This window comes from Salmo salar, chromosome ssa05 (assembly GCF_905237065.1).
Source record: "Salmo salar chromosome ssa05, Ssal_v3.1, whole genome shotgun sequence".
NCBI lineage: Eukaryota > Metazoa > Chordata > Actinopteri > Salmoniformes > Salmonidae > Salmo > Salmo salar.
In genome coordinates this window covers 60,002,646-60,015,062 of record NC_059446.1, presented here as the reverse complement: position 1 = coordinate 60,015,062, position 12,417 = coordinate 60,002,646, and the positions used below count along the sequence as shown (strand labels likewise).

Sequence of the window (12,417 nt, the reverse complement as noted above, 5' to 3'; positions counted from 1 at the left end):
CTCATTCATTTACCCCATAGGAATGGCTGAACGAACCGTAAGAGGTATGGCTTGTTAGCGGTTGTTAGAATAACAAGCACCATGAGCGCTTTAGTCCCGAACCTATTACGGTGTTTTAGGTGCCAAGTTTACGGTCATATTGTAGCAGTGTGTAGGAAGGAGATTCCTAGATGTGAGAAGTGTACAGGAGGGCATGAGACAAAGCAATGTGTAGTTGCAGCCTGGTTTCATAGACTAGACATAACATAGTAACTGAAAATATGCAACACTCAAATGAGTATGATATGTTACGTTTTGTAGGTTTCATAAGACATATGGTTACTTTAGGCAAAAACTAAAGTAGGGTGATTGGTAGGGGAGGATGGGTAGGTGTATAACGCGAACGTCTAGCAACCCAAAGGTTGCGAGTTTGAATCTTATCACGGACAACTTTAGCATTTTAGCAACTTACTACTTTTTAGCGACTTTGCAACTTCTTAGCATGTTAGTTAACCCTTCCCCAAACCCTAACCATGTTAGCTAACCCTTCCTTTAAAGAAGAATGGTAAAAAGTGTGAGTAGAGTGAGCTGAAGACTGGAGGAGAAATGGAAGTGAATGAGGTCGAAGTATCGGAGCTGGTAGGTGTGGTAAAGTTCTCGGAGCCCGAGCCATGCACCGAGGGTCAGGATAAAGATGAGTCTGTGACAGTAGTAGTGAAGTTTTTGGAAAAAGTAGACCCTTGCCTTTTGGCTGATCCATTTGTGGTTTCAAGGTGGGTGAAAACAGAGTTGGGTGCTGTTGAATCGGTGAGGGTAACCAGAAGTGGTCTTGTGATAATTGTTTGTATTTCTGTTGGTTAGAGGAAGAAGGCGCTCCGCGTTTAACAAAATGGGGGCAAGAAATGTGAATTGTTTTGCTCTCAAAAAAAGGACGTCATTGAAAAGAGTGATTACTGGGGTAGCAGTAAATGTAAAAGTTGACCAACTGAAGGGGAAGATTGACGGTGTTTGTGATGCTCGTCATTTGGTACGACGCAGACAGGGTGGCGTGAGTGGTGAAACAGAAGTGTCATTGTCTGTTCTTTTGAGTTTTGATGTTGAGTCTTTGCCCGACAAAGTGATGTTAGGATATATAAATTATCCTGTAGGAGCTTTTGTGCCGAATACATTATGTTGTTACAGGTGTCAAGCTTATGGGTATGTGGCAGCAGTGTGTAGGAGAGAGGTTCCTAGGTGTGAGAAGTGTGCAGAAGGGCATGAGACAAAGGAATGTGTAGCATTGGGGAAAGTAGTGGTATGTGTTAATTGTAGGGGTACCCGTGGGTCTGGGGATCAGAAATGTCCCGTGCGTGAGAGGCAGGTTGAGGTTTCCAGGGTTAGAGTAGTGCAGAAGTTGTCATATGCTGAGGCAGTAAAGAAAGGAGAGGAAAATGGGTCAAGGGGGAGGGATCCTGAGAGGAGTGGCGTGAGTAGTAGAGTACCAGTACAGAGGGATAGGCCAACAAATGATATATGTTTCTGTAAGATTGGATTTTTAGCATTTATAGCAATGGTTATAAACTGTACTGCAGGGATGGAACGTAAGTCGCAGAAAATTGAGGTTGTGGTGGCAGCTGCAGAGAGGTATTTGGGTGTGCGAGACTTGACATCAGAAGAGTTACAGGGTGTGTTAAGTGGTGGTGTCCCATCCTTTCAGGTTGTTGGCCTGAGGTAGGACTAAATAGATTTAAATAGTGGAGTAGAGGGATTTTTTTGTGAGTGTAGTGTTAGATGGTAAGGTATTTGTTTATTTTTTCAAAGTATAAGGTAGTTGTACTCCAGTCTAGTAGGTGGCGGTAATGCAACATTTATTGGATGCCAACCGCCGTTAAACCTCATCAAGGAAGAACTCGAAACGCTTTTCACATGCTCAGATTGTCCCTGTCTTCGTGCAGTAGAAACTACGGTCATGCACCCATGCTACTTTTTCCACAACAAACATTCAGAAAATGAAATAGCTATGAATGTGGAATTGTTTTAAACAATGTGGTTATTATTGACTAAAAAAAAATACTCTGAGCTGTTGGGATTTGTCCTGGATAACGCTAAAATTCGTGTCAACAATCTAGCCAACTTCATAGCCTCTCTCGGCAGTCTGCGCTAGCTAAATGTATTTTCCTGGGAGTGTTAAGCGTTCATATATAGAGTCATTGGTTAAGATTTCTAGCTAGTTATTAATAAAGTAATTTATATCAATCGATGTTAGTATTTATCTAGCTAACTAGGTAAGATAGCAACTCACCAGAAGACATCCCAAAGATTCGTATGAGAAGTCTTCATCCCTTCTCAAGATGTTTGCAGAGCTCAGCAGTATTCTCAATACTAGTCCCGACAACTTCAAGCCGGTAACCCTAACCTCACCCCTAAACGTTACCAATTTAAAGCCCTATGCCTAATCCTAACATTTGTGGATTTATGTCTGTTCACTGCAGGGAGAGTTTATCTTGGTGTCTGACAAACAGACAGACGCGTCCTTCCTCATTCACAATTTCCTCTCTTTTTATTTACGAGGTGAGGATTTATGTGAGTGGGCTGATGTCTAGTTGACTGAAACTTGTGCGTAACACCGTGCCCTCTATTATTGCTGTTGATTGTAGTGTTATGTGAAAAACAATGACAGTCAGTAATAGAAGGAACATATGGGGCCAAGTTGTGTACTACTTTGATGCACTCTCATAAGTGATCAAAAATTAAATCTGGTGAGGCCAGACGTGCTCAAAAATGTTTGTGTGATTTACAGCAGGCTGTAAGGTGTGTTTCCTGGGTCTTGTGCAGTCCTTCAGTCACTACAGTGCAATCAGTCAACGGTTGGTGAGTATACTTATCCTCCAAAACGCTGGGTTAAACTTTCCCCCAGCCACTCTTATACATACTGTGCAAGTAAATGTGTCTTTACAGTTGTGTATGGTTTGCTGTTGCCTGGTGAAGATGTATTAACTACATGTTGTATGGGTTCTTTCACTGTGCTCCATGTTAATCAGGGTGTGAGTTTGGCCCAGGCAAGGGAGAAAGGGCAGCTGGTGTTCATAGAGGGACTAAAGGAATGCTTGGGGGTACTGCTTCAGGGGGAGTCCAGCAAAGGAACCCGGGCAGTGGACTTCCTCAGGTACCTGTCTGTAGCGTTGACTCTGATCAAGCCTACTCCTGGACTAAAAAGCATTTTCATTCAGTGCAGAAGCTCCATTGAAAGTGCATTTTGGTCCTAGAATATCATAGACTTTATCTGGTTCCGGGAATCCGGCCTGTATTGTTTGACACACTCATACACCTTTTTTTCTGATGTAATCAAAGCAGTTAATGATAATATGAATCTGAAAATATCTCTTCCCCCTTAATTTATCTCCTCCTCTATGTCCCCTTTCTTTCTTTGTCTCTCATCCCTCGCCCCTCAATCTTTCTCCATCTCTCTGTTCCCCTCCACCTCCACAGAGATCCCAGTTCTGGCCTGCGGGGTCTATATGACTGCGGGACAATGTAAGGTCGGCAGTAGGTGGAGGTGAGGAGTGGGGTCCCCCTGTGCTCCTGGTGGATGACCTCAGTGTGGTCCTGAGTCTGGGGGTCAGTGTTGGGGCAGCACTGGACTTCAGTCATTACTGCAGAGCCACTGTCTGCTCCGAGCTGCAGGCCAGATAATACAGTCTATCACATTTTACAGTTACATTTGAGTCATTTAGCAGACGCTCTTATCCAGAGCAACTTAGTTAGTGCATTCATCTTAAGATAGCTAGGTGGGACAACCACATTACAGTCATGGTAAGTACATTTTTCCTCAAATTAGGAAGGGCGGTGGGGGCTGTGGGATGATTTAAGATGCTCTTTGAAGAGGTAGGGTTTTAGATGTTTTAAGATACTCTTTGAAGAGGTAGGGTTTTAGATGTTTTAAGATACTCTTTGAAGAGGTAGGGTTTTAGATGTTTTAAGATGCTCTTTGAAGAGGTAGGGTTTTAGATGTTTTAAGATGCTCTTTGAAGAGGTAGGGTTTTAGATGTTTTCGGAAGATGGGAAGGGTCTCTGCTGTCCTAGCTTCAGGGGGAAGCTGGTTCCACCATTGGGGTACCAGGACAGAGAAGAGCTTGGACTGGGATGAGCGGGAGTTGCTGTGGCGTAGGGGTGGGAGGGCCAAGAGACCAGAGGAAGCTGAACAGAGTGCCCTGTTTTTTTAAATTTTATTTTTATTTCACCTTTATTTAACCAGGTATGCTAGTTGAGAACAAGGTCTCATTTTCAATTGTAACCTGGCCAAGATAAAGCAAAGCAGTTCGACACATACAACAACAGAGTTACACATGGAATTAACAAACATACAATCAATAATACAGTAGAAAAATCTATATACAGCATGTGCAAATGAGGTAGGATAAGAGAGGCAAGGCAATAAATAGGCCATGGTGGCAAAGTCATTTCAATATCAATTAAACACTGGAATGGTAGGATGTGCAGAAGATGAATGTGCAAGTTGAGATACTGGGGTGCAAAGGAGCAAGATAAATAAATAAATACAGTATGGGGATGATGTAGATTGGATGGGCTATTTACAGGGTTGGGGAGTAGGGTTTGAGCATAGCCTGAAGGTAGAGATGGGCAGTTCCTTTTGCTGCTCCGTAGGCAAGTACCATGATTTTGTAGTGGATGCGAGCTTCGGCTGGAAGCTAGTGGAGTGTGCGGATGAGTGGTGTGACATGGGAGGCGCACGGTATCACAAGCTCACTGTCTCTTTTGTCTGTCTCCGTTAAAATAATCACACACATCCCTCTATCTACTATCCCTTTTCTCTTTGATCTGCAGGGCAACATGGTGATGTTGGTGCGATGTGAGGCAGAAGAAGAAGAGTGATGATGAACGCTCAGAGAGGCTGCTGAGGGGCCTTATACACCAGTCCATCCTCATTCTCCAAGTACAGGGTCTCCCCACCGGCTACTGCAGGGACATCCACGGACAAGTCAGATGGATTACATTCTTTGTGTGTGAGAGTGGAAAAAAAGAGAACTGTTAAACGCATTAAGCTGAACCGTACTGTGTGTGTTTCAGGTGGAAGTGTGCTGGCGAGGACAATGTGACAGGCAGCAGACCCAGAAGAAACTCTTCCAGTACAAGGTCCACGACAAGGGGGCTTCCTTTTTTTGCCAGGGGGACATCCAGTGTACTCCTTTAAGCCCTCGATGGCTCCTTTCTGCTTCCCTTCCCAGTGTCGATCTCCAGTCCCTCACCTCTGTCACATGGCTCTCTGAGCTCAAACAGAGAATGATAGAGGCCTCTAGTGGCCAAAAGGCTGTATTAGCATGGGCAGCTATTGGGCCATTGGGCTTCCAACATTTTAAAGTAGTCAACCTCATGGAACTTCCAACTTCATTGGCTGATCCCTCCTGGTGACTTTGTTGGAATCATGTCCAACCGGGTCATCAGGAGGGATCAGCCAATCTCGAAGAAGAAAATGGACTACATCAAAATGGAGATTGCCTCAATGGAGCTGCCAATGCTGTTATAGACGTTGTAATGGCACAACTAGAAAGATGAGTCATCTATCTATCTCTATGGGCTCAACACACAGGCGGGGAGGTTTGCAATTTAGGAGAACCAAGGTGCTGGATTATGGTCATGAAACAGGTTGGGATCAGTTTTGAACTGGAGATGTGGTATTGAATTGAACATTGGATTTCTGCATTAGAACCAACCGGACACATGTATTGCAAAGCTGACATAGGAAGCCTGGGTGAATAGGTAATTTCTCAAGCGACATGGGAACTGACCTAACTAGGTTGGACTTGTGTTATACAACAACAAAAACATCACATTTAAGACAAACACCAGTGTGGGCGTTGTTGGTCATGAAGGTAAAATACTGTGTGGTTTACAGTAATATATCCAGCGCGTGTCGCTATATCCTCATGCTTTCCTGTCTTGGATGAAGTAAAGGGTGAGAGGTCGACAATTCACGCTGCTGCTGAAACAAAGTAGTGACATGGTTCTGTTGATGTAGTCAGTTTTTCCAGTTAAATTAGCTAAATCCAAGATACTAGAATAACGAGGTTAAGACGGTACACGACTAGCTCCTCGATAGCAGGACCAGCACTATCGACGAAGACACGAGAAAGTTATTCAGCCAGGCAAGTGTAACGTAGTAGCTAGCTAGTCAACTAGCTAACGTTAGCTTTGGTGTGTTCATTTAGGTAGCTAATTTACTCGATTAGTTAGCAAAGCGACCATCTAAGCTAACTAACGAAGTCGGACGCGTAGAACCAAGGTTGAAGATATTTGTTCGACCTAGGGTAGAACTCTGGGTTTGGCGGGGGGGTATGAACGCGGGACTCGCGGTTAGGTGTTTTTGGTAGTAGAAGCTAGCCAGCCAAGTTCGCTTAACTAATAGCTATTGACAGACGATGTCACTGGCATTACTCGGCAACGCTAATGTGATTATCTAATTCCTAGCTGCCCGCCCTACTATCACCGTAAGGTCAACAACCCTGCCTTGCTGTCATGGATACCTTGCTGGTGTTGGTTGGCATCGTTCAGCAATGTGTTAGCAAGCATTTACCATATCTGCTAACAGTAGAAGCTAGCTAACGACGTTAAGCTTGATTCAAACGTTGAAGCTGATTTTACAACGTTCCATGTTGCAGAATTATGGATTAACATCGTTTTTGGTCGTTTCGGGTGTAAATGGTAATACGAAAGTAAATGGCGACTAGCTGGTGGCTAGGTAGTGGAATTCAAGTGAAGTTGCCCTGTGTTCGTTAATGTTAACTCGCTAAGTAACGTTAGCACCTGTTAAAGCTAACGCTACTGGTGACTCGTTTGACAGCCGACAGCGCGCCCTCGGCAGGCCTGTAAAGTTTGTTCGCGTGGGTGAATAAATTGTTTTCTGCCATCTAATTAATTATTAATCTAAGCATTGGGCAAACTTTGAAACAATTGATTTGATTGAGATCACGTGTAGGGATATTTACGGCGTTGCATCACCATCCTTACCTACTGTGCACAGACGAGGGTGACTGTGTTTCTGAATTATGTATTAGTACTACTGCTATCTCTAATTGATACCAAATTAAAATAAACTTTTCTGTCTGGGGATTTATATTGTTACAGAGCTGCGCCACACCAGTTGGTTAACGTTGACCAAATGCAATTTGATTGGTCAACACCTACACATTAAGTAACTGTATTTGGGATTTCTCTGCCCATTGAGATTGACCAGGAGGATTTAATTGAGAGGGTTGAGGGGCGATTATGTCTTGGGTGGGTTTTTTTTTTGTCCCACTTTGTGCCATCTGAGCAGCTGTAGAGGAGGGAAACAGTGATCGTGCAGTACAGATACAGTAATGACAAAGCATCACCCTTTAGAACAGAGTTAGGCAACCCTGGTCCTGGAGTGCCGCAAGCACTTCATGTTTTTGATTTAACCGACCTGGAAGACCAGGTGTGTTGAATTTAGGCAATCACTGAACTGATCAATCAGGTCAGGTGTGGTGCCTGAAACAGAACAGGGTTGCCTACTACTCTGTAAGATCTACTTCTCTTCACATAAACAGGCTCAATGTCTGAAAGAGCATCTACGCTGAACAAAAATATAAATGCAACATGTAAAGTGTTGGTTTCATGAGCTGAAATTAAAAATCCCATAAATGTTCCATATGCACACATTTCTCAAATGTTCTGCACACAATTTGTTCGCTTACTTGTTAGGAGCTTTTCTACTTTGCCAAGATAATCTATCCACCAGACAGGTGTGGCATATCAATAAGATGATTAAACAGCATGATCATTACACAGGTGCACATTGTGCTGGGGACCAAAGGTCACTCTAAAATGTGCAGGTTTTGTCACACAACACAATGCCAAAGATGTCTCAAGTTTTGAGGAAGTGTGTAATTGGCATCATGACAGCAGGAATGTCCACCAGATCTGTTACCAGAGAATTTAATGTTAATTTCTCTGCCATAAGCAGAGAGATTCTGTTTTAGAGAATTTGGCAGTACGTCCAACCGGCCTCAACCGCAGGCCACATGTATGGTGTCGTGTGGGCGAGTGGTTTGCTGATGTCAACGTGAACAGAGTGCCCCATGGTGGTGATGGGGTTATGGTATGGGCAGGCATAAGTTACAGACAACGAGCACAATTACATTTTATTGATGGCAATTTGAATGCACAGAGATACTGTGACGAGATCCTGAGGCCCATTGTCGTGCCATTCATCCGCTGCCATCACCTCATGTTTCAGCTTAATAATACACGGCCCCATGTCGCAAGGATCTGTAATCAATTCCTGGAAGCTGAAAATGGCTTGCATACTCACCAGACATGTCACCCTATTGAGCATGTTTGGGATTCTCTGTATCAAGGCGTACGACAGCGTGTTCCAGTTCCCACCAATATCCAGCAACTTTGCACAGCCATTGAAGAGGAGTGGGACAACATTCCACAGGCCACAATCAACAGCCTGATCAACTTTATGCGAAGGAGATGTTGTGCTGCATGAGGCAAATGGTGGTTACACCAGATACTGACCAGTTTTCTGATCCACACCCTAACTTTTTTTTAAAATGTACGCTATATATACACAGAAGTATGTGGCCACCCCTTAAAATCACTGGATTTGGCTATTTCAGCCACACCCATTTGGTGAAGGAGGAATAATGGTCTGGGGCTGTTTTTCATGGTTCGGGCTAGGCTCCTTAGTTCCAGTGAAGGGAAATGTTAACACTACAGCATTCAATGACATTCTAAACGATTATGTGCTAGTAACTGTGTGGTAACAGTTCGGGGCCGGCCCATTCCTGTTTCAGCATGACAATGCCTCCGTGCACGAAGCTAGGTCCATAAAGAAATGGTTTGTTGAGATCGGTGTGGAAGAACTTGACTGGCCTGCACAGAGCCCTGACCTCAGCCCCATCGAACACGTTTGAGATGAATTGGAATGTAGACTGCGAGCCAGACCTAATCGCCCAACATCAATACCCGACATTACTAATGCTCTTGTGGCTGAATGGAAGCAAGTCCCCAGCTCCCCCCAGGAATGTTCCAACATCTAGTGGAAAGCCTTCTCAGAAGAGTGGAGGGTGTTGTAGAAGCAAAGGGGGAACCAACTCCATATTAATGCCCATGATATTGGAATGAGATGTTTGACGAGCAGGTGTCCACATACTTTGGTCATGTAGTGTATCTGTGACCAACAGATGCATATCCGTATTCCCAGTCATGTGAAATTCATAGATTAGGGTCTAATCATTTTATTTAAATGAACTGTTTTCCTTATGAACTGTAACTTGGTAAAGTCTTTGAAATGGTTGCATGTAGTGTTGATATTTTTGTTCAGTATGTGTTTTGTGCATATACAGTTGAAGTCGGAAGTTTACATACACCTTAGCCAAATGCATTTAAACTCAGTTTTTCACAATTCCTGACATTTAATCCTAGTAAAAATTCCCTGTTTTAGGTCAGTTAGGATCACCACTTTATGTTAAGATGTGAAATGTCAGAATAATAGTAGAGAGAGTGATTGATTTATTTCAGTTTTTATTTCTTTCATCACCTTCCCAGTGGGTCAGAAGTTTACATACACTGAATTAGTATTTGCTAGCATTGCCTTTAAATTGTTTAACTTGGGTCAAATGTTTCGGGTAGCCTTCCGCAAGCTTCCCACAATAAGTTGGGTGAATCTTGGCCCATTTCTCCTGACAGAGCTGGTGTAACTGAGTCAGGTTTGTAGGCCTCCTTGCTCGCACACACTTTTTCAGTTCTGCCCACAAGTTTTCTATGGGATTGAGGTCAGGGCTTTGTGATGGCCACTCCAATACCTTCACTTTGTTGTCCTTAAGCCATTTTGCCACAACTTTGGAAGTATGCTTGGGGTCATTGTCCATTTGGAAGACCCATTTGCGACCAAGCTTTAACTTCCTGACTGATGTCTTGAAATGTTGCTTCAATATATCCACATAATTTTCCTCCCTCATGATGCCATCTATTTTGTGAAGTGCACCAGTCCCCCTGCAGCAAAGCACCCCCACAACATGATGCTGCCACCCCCATGCTTCACGGTTGGGATGGTGTTCTTCGGCTTGCAAGCATCCCCCTTTTTCCTCCAAACATAACGATGGTCATTATGGCCAAACAGTTCTATTTTTGTTTCATCAGACCAGAGGACATTTCTCCAAAAAGTACGATCTTTGTTCCCATGTGCAGTTGCAAACCGTAGTCTGGCTTTTTTTATGGCGGTTTTGGAGCAGTGGCTTCTTCCTTGCTGAGCGGCCATTCAGGTTATGTCGATATAGGACTCGTTTTACTGTGGATATTGATACTTTTGTACCTGTTTCCTCCAGCATCTTCATAAGGTCCTTTGCTGCTGTTCTGGGATTGATTTGCACTTTTCGCACCAAAGTACGTTCATCTCTAGGAGACAGAACGTGTCTCCTTCCTGAGCAGTATGACTGCTGCGTGGTCCCATGGTGTTTATACTTGCGTACTATTGTTTGTAACGGGGGAACGTGGTACCTTCAGGCGTTTGGAAATTGTTCCCAAGGATGAACCAGACTTGTGGAGGTCTACAATTTTATTTCTGAGGTCTTGGCTGATTTCTTATGATTTTCACATGATGTCAAGCAAAGAGGCACTGAGTTTGAAGGTAGGCCTTGAAATACATCAACAGGTACACCTCCAATTGACTCAAATGATGCCATGACGTAATATTCTGGAATTTTCCAAGTTGTTTAAAGGCACAGTCAACTTAGTGTATGTAAACTTCTGACCCACTGGAATTGTGATACAGTGAGTTTTATAAGTGAAATAATCTGTAAACAATTGTTGGAAAAATGACTTGTGTCATGCACAAAGTAGATGTCCTAACCGACTTGCCAAAACTAGTTTGTTAACAAGAAATTTGTAGAGTGGTTGAAAAATGAGATTTAATGACTTCTGACTTCAACTGTGTGTGTGTGTGTACACAGTACTAGTAACAAGTTTGGAGTGGACACCTCATTCAAGGGGTTTTCTTTATTTTTACTGTTTTCTACATTGTATAATAATAGTGAAGACATCCAAACTATCAAAAAACGCATTGAATCAAGAAGTAACCAAAAAAGTGTTGAACAAATCAAAATATTTGTTATATTTCAGATTCTCCAAATTGGCCACCCTTTGCCTTTGACAGCTTTGCACACTCTTGGCATTCTCTCAACCAGCTTCCTGAGGTAGTCACCTGGAATGGAATGCATTTAAATTAACAGGTGTGCCTTGTTAAAAGTTCATTTGTGGAATTTCTTAACTTCTTAATGCCTTTGAGCCAATCTGTTGTCTCTTGACAAGGTATGGTATACAGAAGATAGCCCTATTTGGTAAAAGACCAAGGCCATATAATGGCAAGAACAGCTCAAATAAGCAAAGAGAAACAACAGTCCATCATTACTTTAAGTCATGAAGGTCAGTCAATATGGAAAATGTTAAAAACTTTGAAAGTGCAGTCGCAAAGACAATGAAGCGCTATGATGAAACTGGCTCTTTTTTCAGGAAAGGAAGACCCAGAGTTACCTCTGCTGCAGAGGATAAGTTCATTAGAGTTACCAGCCTCAGAAATTGCAGCCCAAATAAATGCTTCACAGAGTTCAAGTAACAGACACATCTCAACATCAACTGTTCAGAGGTGACTGCGTGAATCAGGCCTTCATGGTTGAATTGCTGCAAAGATACCACTACTAATAATACCAATAAGAAGAAGAGACTTGCACGAGCAATGGACATTAGACCGGTGGAAATCTTTCCTTTGGTCTGATGAGTCCAAATTTGAGATGTTTGGTTCCAACTTTCGTGTCTTTGTGAGACGCAGAGTAGGTGAATGGATGATCTCCGCATGTGTGGTTCCCACCGTGAAGCATGGAGGAGGTGGTGTGGGGTGCTTTGCTGGTGACACTGCGAGTGATTTATTTATAATTCAAGGCACACTTAACCGGCATGGCTACCACAGCATTCTACAGTGATACGCCATCCCATCTGGTTTGCACTTAGTGGGACTATGATTTGTTTTTCAACAGGACAATGACCCAACACACCTCCAGGCTGTGTAAGGGCTATTTGACAAAGGAGAGTGATGGAGTGCTGAATCAGATGACCTGGCCTCCACAATCACCCGACCTCAACCCATGGTTTGGGATGAGTTGGACCGCAGAGTGAAGGAAAAGCAGCCAACAGGTGCTCAGCATATGTGGGAACTCTTTCAAGGCTATTGGAAAAGCGTTCCAGGTGAAGCTGGTTGAGAGAGTGCCAAGAGTGTTCAAATATGTCATCAAGGCAAAGGGTGGCTACTTTGAAGAATCTCAAATGTAAAATATATTTTGATTTGTTAAACACTTTTTTTTTGGTTACTACATGATTCCATGTGTTATTACATGGTTTTGATGTCTTCATTATTATTCT

The 12,417-nt window shown here is 43.2% G+C and overlaps 1 protein-coding gene and 1 pseudogene across 2 annotated transcripts in view; both read left to right on the top strand.

Annotated features, from left to right (window-relative positions):
- Positions 1-1,918: 1,918 nt before the first annotated feature.
- LOC106605252 (elongator complex protein 6-like) lies at positions 1,919-5,424 on the top strand (annotated as a pseudogene).
- A 173-nt stretch (positions 5,425-5,597) lies between these two features.
- Positions 5,598-12,417, top strand: part of LOC106605338 (sterol regulatory element-binding protein cleavage-activating protein) — a 34,642-nt gene continuing 27,822 nt past the window's right edge. The window contains exon 1 of one of the 2 annotated variants that reach the window (XM_014200843.2): positions 5,598-5,736. The gene's annotated coding sequence lies outside the window, so the exon portion shown is untranslated. Of the gene's footprint in view, positions 5,737-5,766; positions 6,123-12,417 lie in introns of those variants that run through there. The other variant, XM_014200842.2, reaches the window with a different exon arrangement.